General features: G+C 35.4%; 4 long non-coding RNA genes across 9 annotated transcripts; 1 reads left to right on the forward strand and 3 right to left on the reverse strand.

Moving 5' to 3' along the window:
* Positions 1 to 817: 817 nt before the first annotated feature.
* Positions 818 to 6,321, forward strand: LOC135790311 (uncharacterized). 3 transcript variants are annotated; one of them, XR_010547728.1, is made up of 5 exons: positions 818 to 1,195; positions 1,304 to 1,342; positions 2,928 to 3,116; positions 5,070 to 5,121; positions 6,215 to 6,321. It is a non-coding gene; the product is annotated as an uncharacterized lncRNA (long non-coding RNA). The 3 variants fall into 3 exon arrangements; XR_010547727.1 differs by lacking the exons at positions 818 to 1,195; positions 1,304 to 1,342; positions 6,215 to 6,321 and adding exons at positions 1,980 to 2,424; positions 5,234 to 5,251; XR_010547726.1 differs by lacking the exons at positions 818 to 1,195; positions 1,304 to 1,342 and adding an exon at positions 1,981 to 2,424.
* A 1,054-nt stretch (positions 6,322 to 7,375) lies between these two features.
* Positions 7,376 to 7,747, reverse strand: LOC135791199 (uncharacterized). The gene is made up of 2 exons (XR_010547969.1): positions 7,691 to 7,747; positions 7,376 to 7,627 (listed from the first exon to the last, which is right to left on the reverse strand). It is a non-coding gene; the product is annotated as an uncharacterized lncRNA (long non-coding RNA).
* A 5,677-nt stretch (positions 7,748 to 13,424) lies between these two features.
* Positions 13,425 to 14,819, reverse strand: LOC135790644 (uncharacterized). Of its 2 annotated transcripts, none has more exons than XR_010547843.1 (3): positions 14,446 to 14,819; positions 13,707 to 13,771; positions 13,425 to 13,619 (listed from the first exon to the last, which is right to left on the reverse strand). It is a non-coding gene; the product is annotated as an uncharacterized lncRNA (long non-coding RNA). The 2 variants fall into 2 exon arrangements; XR_010547842.1 differs by having other exon boundaries at positions 13,844 to 14,819.
* A 1,515-nt stretch (positions 14,820 to 16,334) lies between these two features.
* On the reverse strand, positions 16,335 to 20,142 carry LOC135790643 (uncharacterized). Of its 3 annotated transcripts, XR_010547840.1 has the most exons (5): positions 19,660 to 20,142; positions 19,478 to 19,522; positions 17,505 to 17,930; positions 16,704 to 16,792; positions 16,335 to 16,625 (listed from the first exon to the last, which is right to left on the reverse strand). It is a non-coding gene; the product is annotated as an uncharacterized lncRNA (long non-coding RNA). The 3 variants fall into 3 exon arrangements; XR_010547841.1 differs by lacking the exon at positions 17,505 to 17,930 and having other exon boundaries at positions 19,660 to 20,120; XR_010547839.1 differs by lacking the exons at positions 17,505 to 17,930; positions 19,478 to 19,522; positions 19,660 to 20,142 and having other exon boundaries at positions 16,704 to 17,498.
* Positions 20,143 to 20,966: the final 824 nt, after the last annotated feature.

Below are 20,966 nucleotides of genomic sequence, written 5' to 3' on the forward strand. Positions count from 1 at the left end.
CAAGATGCATACCCCTTCTACCTTCCAGTTTTTCCGGAAGTGCCCTAAAATGCCCTTCAAAAATGAGAAATTTTATGAAAATTGGAAAACATGGTGTGGAAAACACCCTGTATCTAGTATTACTAACATAATCGATGTAGAATTAACTTATCTGTCAGAATTTAAAAAATTCAACTTTTAACTTCGAACATAAAAAAGAGAAATCTTTTACCTTTTTTTATAACGAAATATTATTTAGCAAATGAACCTATTATTTAAAAAAATAATAGAAATTTTTAATTACTGCTTTCAGATTTTGATAGATAATTTAATTCTTAGTTGACTATTTAAGTAATTAACCATTGACCCTTTAGGCCCTATTTGAATTTTAATGAAAATAAAATGGTTTTTATATGCCAATAGGGCCTTAATCTGTAATTGTGTTACTAGTTTACGATTTAGAGATTAATCGTATTAAAAGTTCCATGCTTAGCACGAGTACAATTCTTCTCATGTTCTGCACTACCACACTGAAAGTATCAGTGTTTACAAAGAAACATGTTTTCTTATCTCGTTCAATTTTTGTGCGATGGCCACGAAAAATGCGACTAAAAGTGCTAAAAACTGACATTTATTAATTTTTGACCATTTCCTTCAAATGTGAATATCTCGTAAACTATATTTATCGATAAGCGTGTGGGCATTCGGTACGAGAATTGTGTTTGTTTTTAACACAATTTACTTTCATATCGCTTCCGCCGGGTGGAATGCAACGCATGAGACTCCCGAGTGTCGTGTTTCAATCACCTCACGCCGCATGCAGCATATTCTAGTTTAGTTTGGATCGCGGGCATCATGCCTATTGCAACTCACACACAAGGTCACGGGTTATCGACGCGCCGGTTTTGCGCATCTCTTGATTTCTTATCGTAATCTCTCGCGTCGTTTCGTGCTCGGCTGCGGCATGCGCTATCGATGGTTTACAGCCAGTTTTGAGCGGGTCGCTAGTTTTTCTTCTGCTTTCGAAATATTCAAAATATTTGATCATCAATCGACTATTTATTTGTAACTACTATAGTATTGTTATTTATTATTCGCGTGTTTTATGTACAAAAGTGGTTGATATTTGATCGCGTTTCGTGTGCATACTTGTCGGTCGCCAAATGAAGCGAATACAAGATGACTCCCATGCAGATTTATTCTTTATTATCCTTGTGTAAGTTAATTTAAACTTAATAACACATATTTTATTTGTTCTATGTTATGTGAATATGTTATTCTTAAACCTTATGAAATGTTTCAACATCTTTTCTTCTAATTACAGCACTTGCTGTGCCTTGGTGACTGATGCGCATAACAATGGGTAAGTTTATAATCCAATTATATTTTTCATTCTAATTTACACGACCAAGGCGATACGTAATGCCTCATTACGTATTTGCACAGCTGCCTGCTGTGCGTGGATAGATATAAGATATATTGTGCTGGAGTAGGACAGAAAAATGGTCACTATCAATGTTTTATATATATATATATATATATATAGAAATATATATATGCGACTAGAAAACTCGTTAAGGGGAATTTCGCATGCAAAATCGCATTAAAAAGTTTCAAAACAATCAGCACAAATCACTAGGATCGTATATATATATATATATATAAAATATAATATATAATATAATATAAATATAAAATATATAATATAAAATATATATATAATCATAAATCATATATATATATATAGGGCTGGTCTGCATGCCGGCGTGGCTGCGGCACAAAATTTCTGCCTCGGGTACCCGATATATACATATATATATGTATTTTATATTTTATATATATTATTATATATATATTTTATATATATATTTAATATTTTATATATATATATGATCCTAGTGATTTGTGCTGATTGTTTTGAAACTTTTTAATGCGATTTTGCATGCGAAATTCCCCTTAACGAGTTTTCTAGTCGCACTCCCTGAGTTGGCCATTCTGCATGCGACCTTGTTTGTTGCAAATAGTGCTCATGTTAACCGGCGTGCGAGCAGGATTATCGCGTTGTTGTGTGCCGTTGCTGCTTGCGTTGCGCCGTGTTCTCACGTTCGCGCGTAGTTTTCTGCCGGTCGGTGGTTAGGCCAGACGTGTTTTTCGCGGCTGTTTATCATTTTATTTTGAGTTTGTAATTTAGTAAATCGCGTTCTTATATTGTCCATCAACTGCATTTAGCTATTACGGGCGTGTTTAGTGTTTTATTACAAAATCGTTAATTTTTGTTGCCGTTCGGTGTGCGTATTGCAAGATGACCGCGTGCTATCAACATGTTTACACTGTACGTACACGAGATACATGTAGCATGCAACGTCTTGCAACGTTTGTTGTGATATTATTTGGACAATGGATTGGAACAATGACAATCTTCTTCGTGAAAGCCGAGAAAGAACGGTACAGTGCAAACATTTTTAAGTTTTAATTCACCCATTCGTGTTTGCCTTGTTCTACAAGTTTTATTCATACAAGTGCAGTTACGTTTTTGTTTAGGCCGAGTTGGATCGATATCTGGTTATTGTTGTGAACATGCTTATCAAACCGTTTCTAGTATTACGGTATTTAAATGTGATTTAACTTTAGTTGGTGGTGAATTCTGCGCCCTATTCTTGGTCTTGATCCAGCGATCTATTAAGGACCGTCGCAAGCGGCGATATACTTTTAGAATGCTATGTGACAATACATATTTTCGCCGATTGTTTTGAAACTTTTTAATGCGATTCCTAGGCGGAATTCTGCTATTGCTAATCAGTATTTGTTTGTGTATAAACAAGTTTTTGAGTCGCATTTATATCATGTTTTACACTTCGCTGAAAAGTTTTATTGCATGTTTTGTCTCTGCCTTATTTTATCATTACTTGCACGAAATGTTCTAACTATCGTGCTCTTCTCTGTTTTAGCAATTACCTTCGAGTTCCGATGCCCGAGTCCCGAGCTAAATTAGAATGCGAATTTGATTCGCCTCGCCGGTCGACTCCCGATTAAAAATAAAATAAATATTGACACCCCTTCCCTTAACAATGTAATTTATTTCACAGATTTTATCATCTTCAACAATACTCCTGAGTGTTGCAACGAGTAAAATACTGGTATGTAGTATGTGTAACTAAGTGTTTGTTTTGTACTTATCCCCACGTGCTGGTAATATGTACGGCTTTTTAATCATTGAACGCGAGCTGGACATCACACAAACTCGGGCGGTGTCTAGAGTTGTAGAAATAAATTCTCCGTCGGTTTGTATTTGTTAGCGGTAGAAGTGACTCAATTCAGGGTACCTTACGAGGCCAGCGGTAAAAGTGTTCTGGGCACCGTATGAACCCTGCGATAATTTGCATGAAAAAATCTCCCTTTCTCGTGAAATGTTTGTATTTTTTCGTGTTTGCGCTTGACCTTACAGACTCAATAATTTCAGCGTGGCGTCTAGAGCTGCGGAATTAAATTCTCCGTCGGGTTGTATTTGTTTGTTGCAGAAATTCGACCTGCAACCGGCAAAAATTTGCATAAAAAGGTGATTTTTGTCACCCTTTCTCGTGAAATGTTTGTATTTTTTCGTATTTGCGCGCGATCTAGGCGGCTCACTATCTTCAGCGTAGCGTCAAGAGATGCGGAATTAAATTCTCCGTCGGGTTTAATTTGTTTGTTGCAGGAATTCGACCGGCAACCGGCAAAAATTTGCATAAAATAGTGATTTTTGTCACCCTTTCTCGTGAAATGTTTGTATTTTTTCGTGTTTGCGCGCGATCTAGGCGGCTCACTATCTTCAGCGTAGCGTCAAGAGATGCGGAATTAAATTCTCCGTCGGGTTGTATTTGTTCGTTGCAGGAATTCTACCTGCAACCGGCAAAAATTTGCATAAAAGGGTGATTTTTGTCACCCTTTCTTGTGAAATGTTTGTATTTTTCGTTTCGCTGATGCGATCTAGGCGGCTCACTATCTTCAGCGTGGCGTCAAGGGTCTGCGGAATTAAATTCTCCGTCAGCGTTTGTTTGTTGCGGAATCCGATCTACAACCGGCGAAATTTTGCACATAAAAGGTGATTTTGTCACCCTTTCTCGTGAAATGTTGTATTTTTTCGTGTTTGCGCGCGATCTGGGCAACCACTATTTTTCGGCGTGGCGTCAAAGGATGCAATTAAAATCTCCGTCGGGTTGGCCATTTGTTTTGTTGCGGAATTCGACCTGTTCGGAGGACTAATTTGTCACTTGTTTTAGGGATTTTACTTTTCCCTGGAGTCTGACATCGTAGAAGGACAATTCTTGCATCAGATTATGAGAGTATTTAATTTTCCATCATTTTCTAATTAACTCTTGTGATTATCTCACAAATTAACCATAAGAGCCATTTTATGTTCGAAAGACTAATTTTTGCTTGTTTTAGGGATTTTGCCCTTGAGTTTGACATCGTAGAAGGACCATTCTTTGCATCAGATTGTAAGTATTTAATTTCTTTATCATTTTTCCTAATTAACTCTTGTGATTATCTCACAAATTAACCCTTAAAATTGCATTTTTATGTTCGAAAGACTAGCTAATTTTTGCTTGTTTGGGGATTTTTTGCCCTGAGTCTGACATCGTAGAAGGACCGTCTTGCATCAGATTGTAAGTATTTAATTTCTTTATCATTTTCCTAATTAACTCTTGTAGTTATCTCACAAATTAACCCTTAAAATTGCATTTTTATGTTCGAAAGACTAATTTTTGCTTGTTTTAGGGATTTTTGCATCTGTGAGTCTAGGCTCGTAGAAGAACCATTCTTACATCGAGTTTGTAGGTATTTAATTTCTTTATCATTTTTCCTAATTAACTTTTTGTGATTATCTCACAAAATTGACCCCAAAATTGCATTTTATGTTCGAAGGACTGATTTTTATGGTTTTGAGGTTGCATCTAGGTCTGATGTCGTAGAAGAACCATTCTTGCATCCAGTTTGTAGAGAGTATTTAATTTCTTTATCATTTCTGATTAACTCTTGTGAATATTTCACAAATTAGCCTTTAAAATTGCATTTTTATGTTCGAAAGACTAATTTTTGCTTGTTTTTAGGGATTTTGCACCTGAGTCTGACATCGTAGAAGGACCATTCTTGCATCAGATTGTAAGTATTTAGCGAATTTCTTTATGTTGCCTAAATAACTTTGGTAATTATCTCACAAATTGACCCCAAATTGCATTTTTTATGTTCGAAAGGCTTGATTTTTATGGTTTAGGGATTTTGCATCTGAGTCCTGAGGTAATGCGTAGAAAGAACCATTTCTTGCATCCCATTTTGTAAGTATTTAATTTCTTTATCATTTGCCCTATCATATCAATATCTAAATATCATCATATGTTTCGAGAGGCTTGATTTTTATGGTTTAGGGATTTTTTGCATCTGAGTCTGATGTCGTAGAAGAACCATTCTTGCATCAATTTTGTAAGTATTTAATTTCTTTATCATTTTTCCTAATTTAACTCTTGTGAATATTTCACAAATTAACCTTTAAAATTGCATTTTATGTTCGAAGACTAATTTTTTGCTTGTTTTAGGGATTTTTGCATGAGTCCCAATCGTAGGAAAGGACCAATCTTGCATCAGATTGTAAGTATTTAATTTTCTTTATCATTTTCCTAATTAACTTTTTGTGATTATCTCTGGAAATTGACCCCCAAAATTGCATTTTTGTATGTTCGAAGGACTGATTTTTTTATGGTTTTGAGGATTTTTGCATCTGAGTCTGATATCGTAGAAGAACCATTCTTGCATCAGTTTGTAGAGTATTTAATTTCTTTATCATTTGCCTAAATAACTTTTGTATTATCTCACAAATTGACCCCAAGAATTGCATTTTATGTTCGAAGGCTTGATTTTTATGGTTTTGGGGATTTTGCATCTGAGTCTGGTGTCGTAGAAGAACCATTCTTGCATCAGTTTGCTTGTAAGTATTTAATTTCTTTATCATTTTCCTAATTAACTCTTGTGAATATTTCACAAATTAACCTTTAAAATTGCATTTTATGTTCGAAAGACTAATTTTTGCTTGTTTTAGGGATTTTTGCACCTGAGTTTGACATCGTAGAAGCACCATTCTTGCATCAGATTGTAAGTATTTAATTTCTTTATCATTTTTCTAATTAACTCTTGTGATTATCACAAATTAACCCATAAGAGTGCATTTTATGTTCAACAGACTAATTTTTGCTTGTTTTAGGGATTTTGCACCTGAGTCTGACATCGTAGAAGGACCATTCTTGCATCAGATTAAATTTCATTATCTTAAATAACTTATGTGATTATTACACAAATTGACTCCCAAAATGTATGCTTGTGTGTTTTCTTTAATAAAAAGGAATATTTTTTAAGTTTTCCTAATTATAATTATTTCTCTTATTTCTACCCGATCACTTATTTAACGATTCCTTAAACCATTTATTTTGAAAAGTGCATGCTAGTGCCATCTATCAATTAGAAACTACAACAACCAAAAGTTTTGAGCTTCGGTCCGTCGCCACCAGAGGCAGCACATTTTTGATTTACTTGCGAAAACTTTTATCTAGCCTCCTCAACTTTCTGCGATCCTAATATTCCATCTTTACATTTTGTCGACTTTGAGAGGCAAAATGATGACACAAAATTGGACTCAGAAACGAATTCAGAAACTCAGGTTTTGGTATTCGGATCGCAAGAAGGGTGAGGGAGGTAGATGCATAAAGAAGCGGTAAATAGTAATGGCGGGAAGAAAGAAGAATATTGTTTGAAATCTATTCAGCATATTCGGTTTTCAAAATTCTGAAGGATCTCGACAGCTAAAAGGGGCTAGAAAATTAAGAACTACATAATTTTGATCCTTGAAAAATTCTCTACAAAGGTGGCATCATTGTGAAAAATCATCAAAATAGCACAAATTTTTAAAGAAAGATTTTGTTATAAAAAGGTAAAAGATTTCTCTTTTTATGATGAAAATTAAAAGAAATTAGAATTTGGCGTTAACTGCCTGTAATACACTTTCTGCGTTCTAATACGACAGACAAGATGAGCGAAAGCAACATTTCCAGCAAATTTCTCGACAAATTTTTGTCGAAATCCGTGAGTGGTGACAAAATTCTTTTGAATATTAGGATCGCAGAAGAAGTTGAGGAAGGCAAAATCTCAGCAATCTTGAATGGCGGGTAGTTTAGTTACTCGTGGATAGATGACACTACTGATACCGTTTTAAATAAATATTGATACAATATAAAAATTGATTTTGAACTATTTTTCCATATCTAGCAGTGACATTTCCATTAAAGTTTAAAGGGATTTATGGAATTAATTAAAGGAGTAACGGTGTTGCGGTTATGTTTCCCATTTGGAACAAATAAAACAATCAAAATTTATAGTTAAAAATATAAAACAACAATTTTATTGAAGCATGACACACCACAAATTCAATTTCTCAATATATACAGCGTTTTTAACAATACAAGCAAGAAAATAGAATAATAATATGCAATTATATAATATTCTTTTTATAACTTTAACAAAATAAGCAAAAATTATATCAATAACAGCTTCAAAATGTTGTAAATTCATTCAATCGTATTTGGAATCATCGCCGGCAATCCAATCTTTAATTTCTTGGGCACTATAAAACAGAATGATAACAGATTGGTAAAATATAAAAATATTATTTCCAAATATAACATACGTTCTTGGAACTTCAGTCCAGTTGACGCATCCATCTTCAGTAATCAATAAATTATCCCTCAAAAACGCACTCCACCAGGTACGGAATCTCTCAGTTGGTCCTTATTGATAAGCGGCTATCTCAGGATTGGCAGTAACATCAACAACTGGAAAATATTTATGAAAATGAAATATATACATATACATAAATTGGTGTTATGCTAAAAACTACAATATCAAGCGCAACGAGTACTGAATTGCATATACACTACAACTATCAATATAACTCGCTTTGCGAATTTTTCTAGCAATAACTTTTCAATACAGGAGATAAAGGATTTAATTCTCTGCATCTAGCAAAATTATTTCGAACTAATTGTGATACCGCGTTTCGCATGTTATGCTAAAAACGACAATTCCTAACACAACGGAGTGCAAGTGCGTATACACAACTGACAATATAACTCGCGTTACGGAATTTTCTTAATAACTTTTTTAATACAGGGAGATAAAAGAGATTATATTCTGCATCCTAGCAAAATTATTTCGAACTAATTGTGATACCCGCGTTCGCCGTGTTACATACTAAAAACGACAAGAGATTCCTTTTAGCTTGAGTACAAGTGCGTATACACACAACTATCAATATAACTCGCGTTACAGGAATTTTTCTAGCAATATTTTTTCAATGCCAGGAGATAAAAGGATTTAAAGATTCTGCATCTAGCAAAATTATTTCTAACTAATTGTGATACCGCGTTCGCGTGTTATGCTAAAAACGACAATTCCTAGCACAACGAGAGTGCAAGTGCGTATACACTGGCAGCAATATAACTCGCGTTACGGAATTTCATAACTTTTTAATACAGGGAGATAAAAGAATTATATTCTGCATCACAGCAAAATTATTTCAGAACTAATTGTGATACCGCGTTCGCGTGTTATGCTAAAAACGGCAATTCTAGCACAACGAGTACAAGTGCGTATACACACAACTATCAATATAACTCGCGTTACGGAATTTTCTGGCAATATTTTTTCAATACCGGGGAGATAAAGTTTGAATTCATCTAGCAAAATTATTTCGAACTAATTGTGATACAGATTCGCGTGTTACATGCTAAAAACTACAATTCCTAACACAACACTTTGAGTTCTAGTGGGTATGCACAACTGACAATATAACTCGCGTTACGCAATTTTTCACAGCAATTTTTTTTCAATACAGGAGATAAAGGATTTAATTCTGCATCTAGCAAAAATTATTTCGAACTAATTGTGATACCGTTCGCGTGTTATGCTAAAAAACGCTACAATTCAGCACAACGAATACTAGTGCGTATACACAACTATCAATATATCGCGTTACGAAATTTTCTAGCAATAACTTTTAATACAGGGAGATGAAGAATTAAATTTTTGCATCCTAGTAAAATTATTTTCAAACTAATTATGACACCACGTTTCCCGTATTATAACAATATAACCCTACAATTCAAGCGCAACAGAGTACTAGTGCGTATATACACAACATTCAATATAAGTCGCGTTACGGAATTTTTCTGTATATACTTAAATACAGAGAGATGCAGAATTAAATTCTGCATCTTTACAAGTATTCAAACTAATTATGACACCGCGTTCCCGTGTTATAACAATATAACCACAATTCCTAGCGCAACGGTACAAGTGCGTATACACACAACATTCAAAATAACTCGCGAGACGGAGATTTTCTGGTATTATATTTAAATACTGGGGAACGCACAATTAAAATTCACCATCTTACAAAATTTTTCAAACTATTTGTGACACCGCGTGCGCGTGTTATAACAAAACTACAATTCCTAGCGCAAGGGGTGACCAAAATCACCCTTTCATTCAAATTTTGGCGGGTTCCTACACGATTGCCCTGAACACGAGTCACTTTTACCGCTAGCCTCGTAAAGGTGCCCTGAATCGAATCTTCTACCGCTCACAAATACCACCCGGCGGAGATTTTAATTCTGCCATTTTTGACGCCCCGCTAAAAGTTACTAGGTCGCAGAGTTCGCATAGAATAACGAAAATATACAAAAATGTACCTATACTGACAATCAGAAGTATCAAACATACATACATACTGTACATATTCTAAGTACATACAAAATATGATGAGACTTACCAGGGTGCAAATCTTAGAATGAGAATCGTAGAACAAGTATTGAAGCCAAGTAGGAAACATATCAAGAGAATGGATTTGTATTAAAACCAAGATTGTTCGCAGAATCGACACTACAAAACTCGAAATTTGGAAAATGGTTGAACTGTACTGAAGTGAAATTCCCGATCAGTAAAATTGCGGTAAGAACAAATCAAAATAATTCAATGAAATATTTGAAATCTAAAGAGAATAGAAATACTAACGCCGATAAATAAGTAGAAAGTCAAACAATTATCGTGTGGTAAAGTTGTAGGGCGCGGTAAATATATTTTATCTGTTTTATTTCGGCCATAAAAACAGGCCTAGCATCTCACATCAGTCCGGGAGAGCAAACCGAAATGTCAATAAATTCATATGGGGGCATTCCAGTGTAAACATTAAACATCGGTAAGAATAAGCATTTACCAGGCGGGCAATGTATTAAATTCATATTAATTCAAACCGGAATGAGCAATTACAATGACGCGAAACTGAACTATGCCCATGAAATGAAGAATTTAATTATAATCTCACCATGAACTCTCACCACTGTGTGTATTGTAACTCATGGAACGTCACTGGCCCTCACTGGTATTTCTTCAATTACTATAATAAATAAATAAAAGTTAAAACATGTTATATAAATGCAAAATAAAAGAATGTTAAAAAAATCGTTCCATTCCACACGGCGAACGAGATAAGAACACACTGGTGTAAACAAACACCGATAAGCGTCAATAGTCAGAAGATTGAACACAATGCTAGCTGGCAATATCGGCACAAGTAAGAAAGGCTTAGATTTTAATTTGAATTTAATAAAAGATGCACACGTTTATATGAATTTACTATATTAGCCAATTAGGTTTTAAGACCGTATTGTTTGCAACTTGGAGCTGTAGAGATACCGGCGGCGGCCGCCGGAAGCGTTGAAAGGCGAACACATTCACGGCTTGAGCACGACGTTATATATCGGATACTGACGGGCACGCTTAGGGCCGAAAAACTAAATCAATTACATTTTATCGTAACTTTAAATGAGTCAGTATTTATTTACGCGAGGCAGAATGGAAATAAATATAGCAATTCCTACCAATTGGAAGATGGCCGACGGCACTTCACAACAGGTAAACAACATAGCCGCGATACACTTGCGCGCAAATAATAAATAACAATACTAAAGTTGTACTAAAAGTCAAGTTACAATTAATTGGTCAATTGATGATTGAATATAATTCAATTGGAAAGTAGAAAGTCGGATAAACAATACGAGTCGCGCAAAATACGTCTGGATCAACCAACGACCGGCACAAAACTGGCCGCAAAGCTGCATAAGTAACGACGAGGCCGGTTTATGATAAGAAACAAGAGAGTGCGCGCAAGCCCGGCGGATTGATCGCACGCGACCTTGTGCGTCGGTGCAATAGATGCGCGCAAACTCGGCGGCGTCTGGAACTATGACCTTATGCGCGAATTGCATTTGGCAGTTTACCTGGCGATTAAAACTAAACTAAGATGCAGCAACATGCGGCGTGAGGTGCTGTAGCGACGACACACGGCAATGCGATAAGAAGTGTATATTGTGTTCCAACAAACACAATGCTTTACTTTACAATTTTCAGTCCATGCTATTGCCATCTATAAATGATACAGTAGTTTCGAAATTTAGATTATTAAAGATAATAAAAAAATACAATTCGATTTGCGTAATTCTGATTTCTTATGCTGACAGATTGCCCGATTTTAAATCAAATATTTAAGAGATATTTAATTTGAACGGCCATCGTTTTTCCTTTACCAGGAACACGTAGTCCACTTACAGATAATAAAAATGTATTAGAATTAAAATAAAATTGCTAGTTAGATTCATGAATAAATTGAAGAATATTTGCTTAAAATTACGATCCTAATAAATATAATAAACAGTAACGGTGTGTTTTGATTCCACGAAATAAAGATTCGATACCTGCAGGTAAACAAACTTATCCCTTAGCGAAATCGCGTGATCACACGGACACGGTGTGTGCACTCCTACCACCAACAAGCAATATTTAATGCAAAACCATTACATCATAGCGCCATCAACCTTTGAAAATATTTATCAACTTCAACTCTATCAGATAAAGATATAAAATAATTATATTTCTACAGTAAAAGGTCGAAAAAGCGACTAAAAGTGCTAAAGTGACATTTTGCAATTTTTGCCCATTTTATTCAATCCCGCGAATATCTCGTAAACTAAAGAGATAAATAAAAGATCTGATCGCAGCGTCGCCAATCTACCGGACCAATCTCTATCAGATACGGATAGTTAAAGCCGAAATCTGAGATAGAAATTTTACATCTTAAGAAAAATTGCCAAGGGGGTGCTTGATACTTTTTCGGCGATTTCAAAATTCATATCTCTTAAACTAAAAGAGATAGCTACCCAACGAATTGTTGATTATATGAAAGATTGGAAGATTTTCTATCAGATAAAAATATAAAATAATTATATTTCCTATAAAAGTAAAAAGGTCGAAAAATGCGACTAAAGTGCTAAAAGTGACATTTATCAATTTTGCCCATTTATTCAATCACTTGAATATCTCGTAAACTAAAAGAGATAAATAAGATCTGATCACAGCGTCTTAATCTACGGACCAATCTCTATCAGATAGGATAGTTGAAACCGAAATCTGAGAGATGAAATTTACATCTTAAAGAAAGAAAGAAATTTGCCAAGGGGAGGTGCTTGATACTTTTTTTCGACGATTTTCAAAATTCATATCTCTTAAACTAAAGATAGCTACCAACGAATGGTTGATTATGAAAGATAGGAAAATTCTGTATTAGATAAAAATATAAAATAATTATATTACCTACAGTGAAAGGTCGAAAAACGCAACTAATAGTGATAAAAAGTGACATTTATCAATTTTTGCCCATTTTATACTATCGCGAATGTCTCGTAAACTAAAAGCGATAAATAGGTACAAATCGCAGAGACTATTCTTTGAACTATTCTATATAAAATTAAAATAATTCAATTTAATGGGGTAAAATACGACGCTATACCGACGATTGCACGTGCATATGTTGGCGCATAAAGATACAAGACAGCCTGTTTGGTGTCAGGTGTACTCACTACTTATGGCGTTGATATTATAATACAATCTTGAGTCCAAACCGCTGGTAGGATGCTTGCAGTCCGTTGAGGCCCCGTCCAAACCCCCATGGAATTGGAATTATTTTTAACGCGCCCTTTGATAGTGCAATACGGATTACGCGAAACTTTCGGATTTTTAATCGCGTCCCGCACTCGATTTGTCGAATATTCGGATACATTTTTATAAACACTTTTCCTAACAGGTGAAAGGGGACAAGGCACGACCCTCCTTCGGTAGCTAATTGAACACGATTCAATATAATGGTTAAATCAAACGCGTCGCGACCCGCACTCGATGAGTATTTCGTTACACCTCTCCAGGTCTCTCGCGAATATCGTTTATCACTTATACCCGTGAATCGAAAGTACGATGGTAGATATTCGGAACTATTTTTTTTAAGAATAGAATAAATAAATGATAAAGTAATCTAAATTGGCAAGGATTTTTTTAAATTATGAAAAATAAGAATATTAAAAGAATTAGAAAATAATAAAGTAATAAAAATATTAAGAGGTAGTTACTTAAAACATGAAGGTGTGAAATATTAGTAGACACAAAAAGTACATAAACCGAAAACGAACGCGCCCGAATTACAAAAATGCCCCAATATATCGAATATGTACCTGAAAGACAAGCAGAAAGAACAATTAGTAACAGAAATTTTAAAAATTATTAGAGACATTGAATAAACGTTACAGCAATGTTCGAACCTTTTTCCATTCTTGGGAAAGTAAGACTAATTCTGGACATCTTGTGGGTGACCTTGAAATGTCATCTAGAAACAGCAGAAAATTTTAAGTAAAAAGAGAAATAATAGCAACTGCAGTTATTTTTTTAATATACATGCCTGCGATGGAAAACAGGAACGTTTTCAAGAAGTGGATTGAGAAACCGATCGTAATGCACCATCAACAACGTCGCACGCAATAAACAGAAAATAAAACAGAATTAAAATATAACAAAATACTAAAGAATAAGTAAATGATAAATGTAAGGCTAGAAAATAAAAATAAGTGTGCGTTATCAGCAGTGCCGAATGGAGTTGGAATGTTGGAATGTTAAATTCAAAACAACAACATGGCGTCTCTTTGTGTTAGCAGTGCTGCACAATTGGCACTCTACAAGTTACCGTTTGAAACATGTGAAAAGCAAACAAACAGCTGATAACTTCGCCGCGTACACTTCGAGAAGGTGAAACTGCGGTCACCCCATACCACATGTCGATTGCACAATAAAATTACATCCGAATATTCCAATTAGACGCATTGCAAGTACATGATTTGATTTATGTGATGATGCAACTTGGTGGTTACGAACGTGAAAACGACGTTTGAATAGCGGCCATATTACAAATACGCGTCTAACGCCGCATAAAACAATGCAGCGTGCAAATTTTACGAATTACAGATTTAATCAAAATGCGAAATGAAAATAATGCAAGAAACTTACTTGTGAGTGCCTCGAGGAATGTTTTTCACTTGGTAGCAACACTTTTTTACTGATTTAATAAATTATTGACAATGTTATTAGCGGAGGTGTAACTGCAGACAATGTCGCGCACTGAATGATGATGCTGAGCGTGCGTTGCGCGTTAACTTGTTTCGCTGCGCCGCTTCCTGCGCCGGACTTGCGCACAAAAAGTTCGGCGTTGAGGTGATGTTGATAAACCCGAAAACAAAAACATGCAAACAACGCACGAATTCTATATTACTTTAAGATCGCATATTGCATGACATGATTGCATTCGAAGATCACTTGGAATGTTAAGAGATAGTGTGAGTTGTTATTTTATTCTGCGCGACTTCCGACGTCTCACCCCGCAACCCGAAATGAAACATACAACTCAACTTATTACAAATGCCTGCAGCTCGCATCCTCGCAAAGGTATAAAAGCCGCAGGTATAAAAGGGGTGCACGCAGAGGGCCAAGTGCTCAGTCGTGCCTGCAGTCGTTCAGCAGTCCTGTCGCAGCTCCCTAGGGTCCAGTCTCCTACCTATCTCTCTCTCTTTGGGTCTTTGCTTAACGCGGCGCTATACCGACGATAGTATGCACGTGCATTTATGGCGCATAAAGATACAAGACAGCCAGTTTGGTGTCAGGTGTACTCACTACTTAAGGCGTTGATATTTTAATACAATCTTGAGTCCAAACCGCTGGTAGGATGCTTGAAGTCCGTTGAGGCCCCGTACAAACCTTCATGGAAGTGGAATTGTTTTTATCGCGCATTATAATAGAGCAATACGGATTACGCAATACTTTCCGATTTTTAATCGCGTCCCGCACTCGATTTGGCGCATATTCGGATAAATATTTATAAACACCGCGTACTTTCCCTAACAGGTGAAAGGGGACAAGGCACGACCCTCCTTCGGTAGCTAATTTATCGCGATTCAACAAAATTGTTAATTCAAAACGCGGCCGCAACCTGCACTCCCCGATAAGTATTTCGTTACACCTCCAGGTCCCTCGCGAATAACGTTTATCACTTATACCCCGTGAACTCAAACGAAGATTAAAAATACTTGGGGTAAGTGATGATTTGCAGATATTCGAACAATTTTTTAAGAATAAAACAAACAAATAAATTAATCTAAATTGGCAAGGATTTTAAATTGCGAAAAGAATATTAAGAATAAAAACAATGCTCAATGATATTGTGCTCGTTAAACATGAAGGAGTGGAATATTAGTAAACACAAAAAGTACATAAACCGATAACGAACGCGCCCGAATTACAAAAATGCCCAAATAAATCGACGCTTTCAATTCAATCGCGAATAGCTCGTAAACTAAATGAGGAAAGATAAATAGGTACAAATCGCAGAAACTATTCTACGGACTATTCCTCTATAAGTGATTAAAATAATTCAATTTAATGGTAAATACGACGCTGGCACGCACGATTACATGCATATGTTGGCGCATATAAAAATATACGCGACAGTCAGGTGTACTACCACTTATGGCGGCGCTGATATTAAAATACAATCTTATCCAAAACCCGCCGGTAGGATGCCTGGCAGTCCGCTGAGGCCCCGCAAAACCCTCATGGAATTGAATTATTTTTAACGCGCACTTTAATAGTGCAATACGGATTACGCGATACTTTCGGATTTTTAATCGCGTCCCGCACTCGATTTGTCGAATATTCGGATACATTTTTTGTAAACACTGCGTACTTTCCCTAACAGGTGAAAGGGGACAAGGCACGACCCTCCTTCGATAACGATGCAATAAAATGGTTAAATCAAAACGCGTCGCGACCCGCACTCGATGAGTATTTCGTTACACCTCTCCAGGTCTCTCGCGAATATCGTTTATCACTTATACCTGTGAATCGAAACAAAGATTAAAAATACTGGGTAGGGATGATTTGGTAGATATTCGGAACTAAAAATTTTTTAAAGAATAAAATAAATAAATGATAAATTAATCAAAATTGGCAAGGATTTTTTTAAATTATGAAAAATAAGAATATTAAAAGGATTGAAAAACAATAAAGTAATAATGATATTAAGAGGTAGTTACTTAAAACATGAAGGTGTGGAATATTAGTAGACACAAAAAGTACATAAACCGAAAACGAACGCGCCCGAATTACAAAAATGCCCCAATATATCGAATATGTACCTGAAAGACAAGCAGAAAGAACAATTAGTAACAGAAAATTTAAAAATTATTAGAGACATTGGATAAACGTAAACTTACAGCGATTTACAGCAATGTTCAAACCTTTTTCCAATCTTGGGAAAGTAAGACTAATCCGGGACGTCAGGTGGGTGACCTTGAAAGGTCATCTAGAAACAGCAGAAAATTTTAAGTACAAAAAGAAATAACAGTAAGTACAATTATTTTTTTTAATATACATGTCTGCAATTGAAAACAGGAACGTTTTCAAGAAGTGGATTGAAAGCCCGATCGTAATGCACCATCAACAACGTCGCACGCAATAAACAGAAAATAAAACAGAATTAAAATATAACAAAATACTAAAGTATAGTATAATAGTAAATACTAAAGTAAGTAATAAGTAAATGATATATGTAACGTTAGAAAATAAAAATAAGAGTGCGTTATCAGCAGTGCTGAATAGTGTTGGAATGTTGGAATGTTAAAATCAAAACAACAACATGGCGTCTCTTTGTGTTAGCAGTGCTGCACAATTGGCACTCTACTACCGCAAAGTTACCGTTTGAAACATGTGAAAAGCAAACAAACAGCTGATAACTTCGCCGCGTACACTTCGAGAAGGTGAAACTGCGATCACCCCATACCACATGTCGATTGCACAATAAAATTACATCCGAATATTTCAATTAGACGCATTGCAAGTACATGATTTGATTTACGTGATGACGCAACTTGGTGGTTGCGAACGTGAAAACGACGTTTGAATCGCGGCCACACTGCAAACACGCGTCTAACGCCGCATAAAACAATGCAGCGTGCAAATTTTACGAATTACTGATTTAATCAAAATACGAAATGAAAATAATGCAAGAAACTTACTTGTGAGTGCCTCGAGGAATGTTTTTCAATTGGTAGCAACACTTTTTTACTGATTTAATAAATTATTGGCATTTTTATTAGCGCAGGTGTAACTGCAGACAATGTCGCGCACTGAATGATGATGCTGACTGTGCGTTGCGCGTTAACTTGTTTCCCTGCGCTGCTTGCTTCCTGCACCGGACTTGCGCACAAAAAGTTCGGCGTTGAGGTGATGTTGATAAACCCGAAAACAAAAACATGCAAATAACGCACGAATTCTATATTACTTTAAGATCGCATATTGCATGACATGATTGCATTCGAAGATCACTTGGAATGTTAAGAGATAGTGTGAGTTGTTATTTTATTCGGCGCAAATACCGCCGTCTCACCCCGCAACCCGAAGTGCGCATAAGACGAACGGGTAGTATCAGTGTGATAGAACGCCTGAAAACAGACAAATAAATGAAATTGAATGTTTATTTTGATTTACTTGAAATATTAAATAGGACTAATATTATAAATGCGTATGTCCTGAAGTTTATCGTGCTTTCACGCAAAAACTACTTAACAGATCATCATGAAAATTTGTACACATATTCTTAGTGGTCCCCGATAGGTTATAGGCTACTTTTTATTTAATAAAAATAATTATTTTTTAAATTAAAATAAAGAAATTGTTTAGTCACTAACACCTCTGCATCTGGTTATTTGACTACTTTAACGCCATCTAGCATTCCAGCAATGAAGCTCACACCTAAGTACTATAGTACCATCACACTGTATTACCGACAGCTACGTCAACATCAAATCCGTACACATATTCTTAGTGGTCCCCGATGGTCCCGGAATGGTTATAGGCTACTTTTTTATTTAATAAAAAAAATTTTTTTAAATAAAATAAAGAAATAGTTTAGCCAATAATACCTCTGCATCTGGCTAATTGACTACTTTAACGCCATCTAGCATTCCATCTAAAATTTAAAACTTTATTGCATGTAGTAATTTTTTCACATAGATAATCCTTGCCAAGCAGTGAAATATACATTCTTTCTATCAATCCGTTTCAACTATGTATAATGATTTCTAATATTTATTTGATGGATTCAACGCGAGCGAAGCCGCGGGATAAAGCTAGTATTAAATATAAATACTTGTTATTTAAGATCGCATATTGCATGACATGATTGTATTCGAAGATCACTTGGAATGTTAAAAAGTGTGACTTCCGACGTCTCACCCCGCAGCCCGAAGTGCGCATAAGACGATCGGGTAGTATCAGTGTGATAGAACGCCTGAAAACAGACAAATAAAGAAAGGAATGGATGGAATACTTAATTAATAATACTGAATTATTGTCGCAACTATCCTAAAATATTTAAAAAAATTTGAAAAATAAAATATTGACACTCAGAACTTGTGGTGATATACCTCAGCGAAGCAAACACGCTCGCGACAGTTCATGATAAGACTACCTGCTGCCCGAATGCGCAAAGCCGGCGCAAGGATGGCCCGTGCAAATTGCAATAGATACATGCGAACTAAACTAAACTAAACTAAAAAAGCAGAGCGAGGCGTGAAAGGATGGCAACGACAACACACGGCAATCTTGTGTCGTGTCGAATGCTCACGTTTGCTGATAAATATCTAAATAAACAAAACAAGTCTATTTTAATGATTTTTAGTACATGCTAAGGCCATCTATAATTGATACACGTACTAGGCCCATAATTTTAATTAAGTAATAAAATAATGATAAATTAAAATTCGATTTATGTAATTTTAAATTCTTATGATGAAAGATTATCCGTTTTTTACATTAAATATTTAAGTGCTATATAAATGTTATTAAGATGAGATGATGAGGAATATGTTTTATTGAATCTTCACCAAATAATATTCAACAACATTGCAATACAAATAAACGTATAACTAAACTGAAATCTAAGTACACGGCAAACAGTTTCTATAAATAATGAAATTATTTTACTTACCGGTTATGGAAGACGGTATGTAGATCGACGGCAAGTTGGCGAATGCTGAAATAAATGAGAAACAACACATTAGCTACAGCATTTCGTGCTATGTTTAAATGAATCTGCGTTCCGTCGGAACCCAAACTTTGAATTAAAATTCTTGTTATTCGCATAATAATCATAGGAATGACAATATTTACCTGGTAGCACATTGATTCATGCTCCTCTGTTGATGACAAATATGTTTTTCACAAGTCAATTGATTATTAGCGTTTATAGCGTTGATATTTTCATCGGCCGTGGCCCGACGGCAACGGACTCACGTACACATCAATAAATTAAACACGCAAAATTTACAATTACGAAGATTACACACGCGATAAATAGCTGATAAAAGCTCAAACAAGTTTAATAACACTAATTATCACCGGCGATCAGGAAATATAACACGATTTACCGAATTTACATCAAAGAATAACACAAGTCGAAAGTGTGGAATGTGCGCTCGTCGTTATCGCACCGTTGAAACAAAACAAAATCCTCTCGCTGGAATATTTCCAGGTGAACCTACATCGTTACGCCATCTGAAAACACTTTACAGTACCTCACAAAACAACAAAGTGTTTCAAACAGTTTGGAGCGCATATGTGTCAGTGCGAAATTGCCTATGAGGCAGTGAGTGGTCACGCACTTAAATCGCAGCGTACGTGTGAGACACGTACAAGAAAGTGCGTATGCATCACCCTGTCTAAATGACTAGCAACAAACAAACGCAACCCTACGGAGAATTTAATTCCGTATCTTCTGACGCCGCGCTGAAGTTAATGAGACGCCAAGGTCGCGTGCAAACCCGAAAATATACTAACAAACACAATGCCGAGTGAAGATTGTTATCAAATTGACTATCACTATTACTATAGTCGCAAAGTACAAAAAATAGTCGATTGAACTTCGAGTATTACACAAATTTATGATACTTTTTTCCGCCAATTTTTGATAATTAATATCTCGTAAACTAAAAGCTATAGTAACCAACGAATCGCTGATTATGAAAGTTTAGGCAATTCTCTATCAGATAAAAATATAAAATAATTATATTTCCTACAAAAGGTCAAAAAACGCGACTAAAAGCTTTGGCATAGGTACGACATTGGGTTTCGACACATTTTTTTAAATTAATGTTTTACAAGAATATGAACATTTCTGATAAATTATTTTCAGACGAAGTAAATCTATATTTACTAAAGCAGGTGTGTGTGTCGAAAAACTGACATTATGTTGCAAAACTTTCAATTGAGGGCCAATTGTATTCTAGAGGTACGACTTAACCAACCTTACCGTATATTTTGTAACATTTCTCTACGAGTATATATCCATTCGATTCATTTGGTACATTTGGATTATAACAATGACATATGATACTGTCATATTAATTAGTGTAGAAATTAAATAATGATAAGCATTGCTGAAAAGTTTGTGAAGTACTGTTAAATGTGGTTCCGCAAAT

The sequence above is a fragment of the Atheta coriaria genome, unplaced genomic scaffold (genome assembly GCF_025399875.1).
Source record: "Atheta coriaria isolate IRGN ID8LTWV9N9 unplaced genomic scaffold, Caltech_Dcor_3.1 hic_scaffold_4_pilon, whole genome shotgun sequence".
Lineage (NCBI taxonomy): Eukaryota > Metazoa > Arthropoda > Insecta > Coleoptera > Staphylinidae > Dalotia > Dalotia coriaria.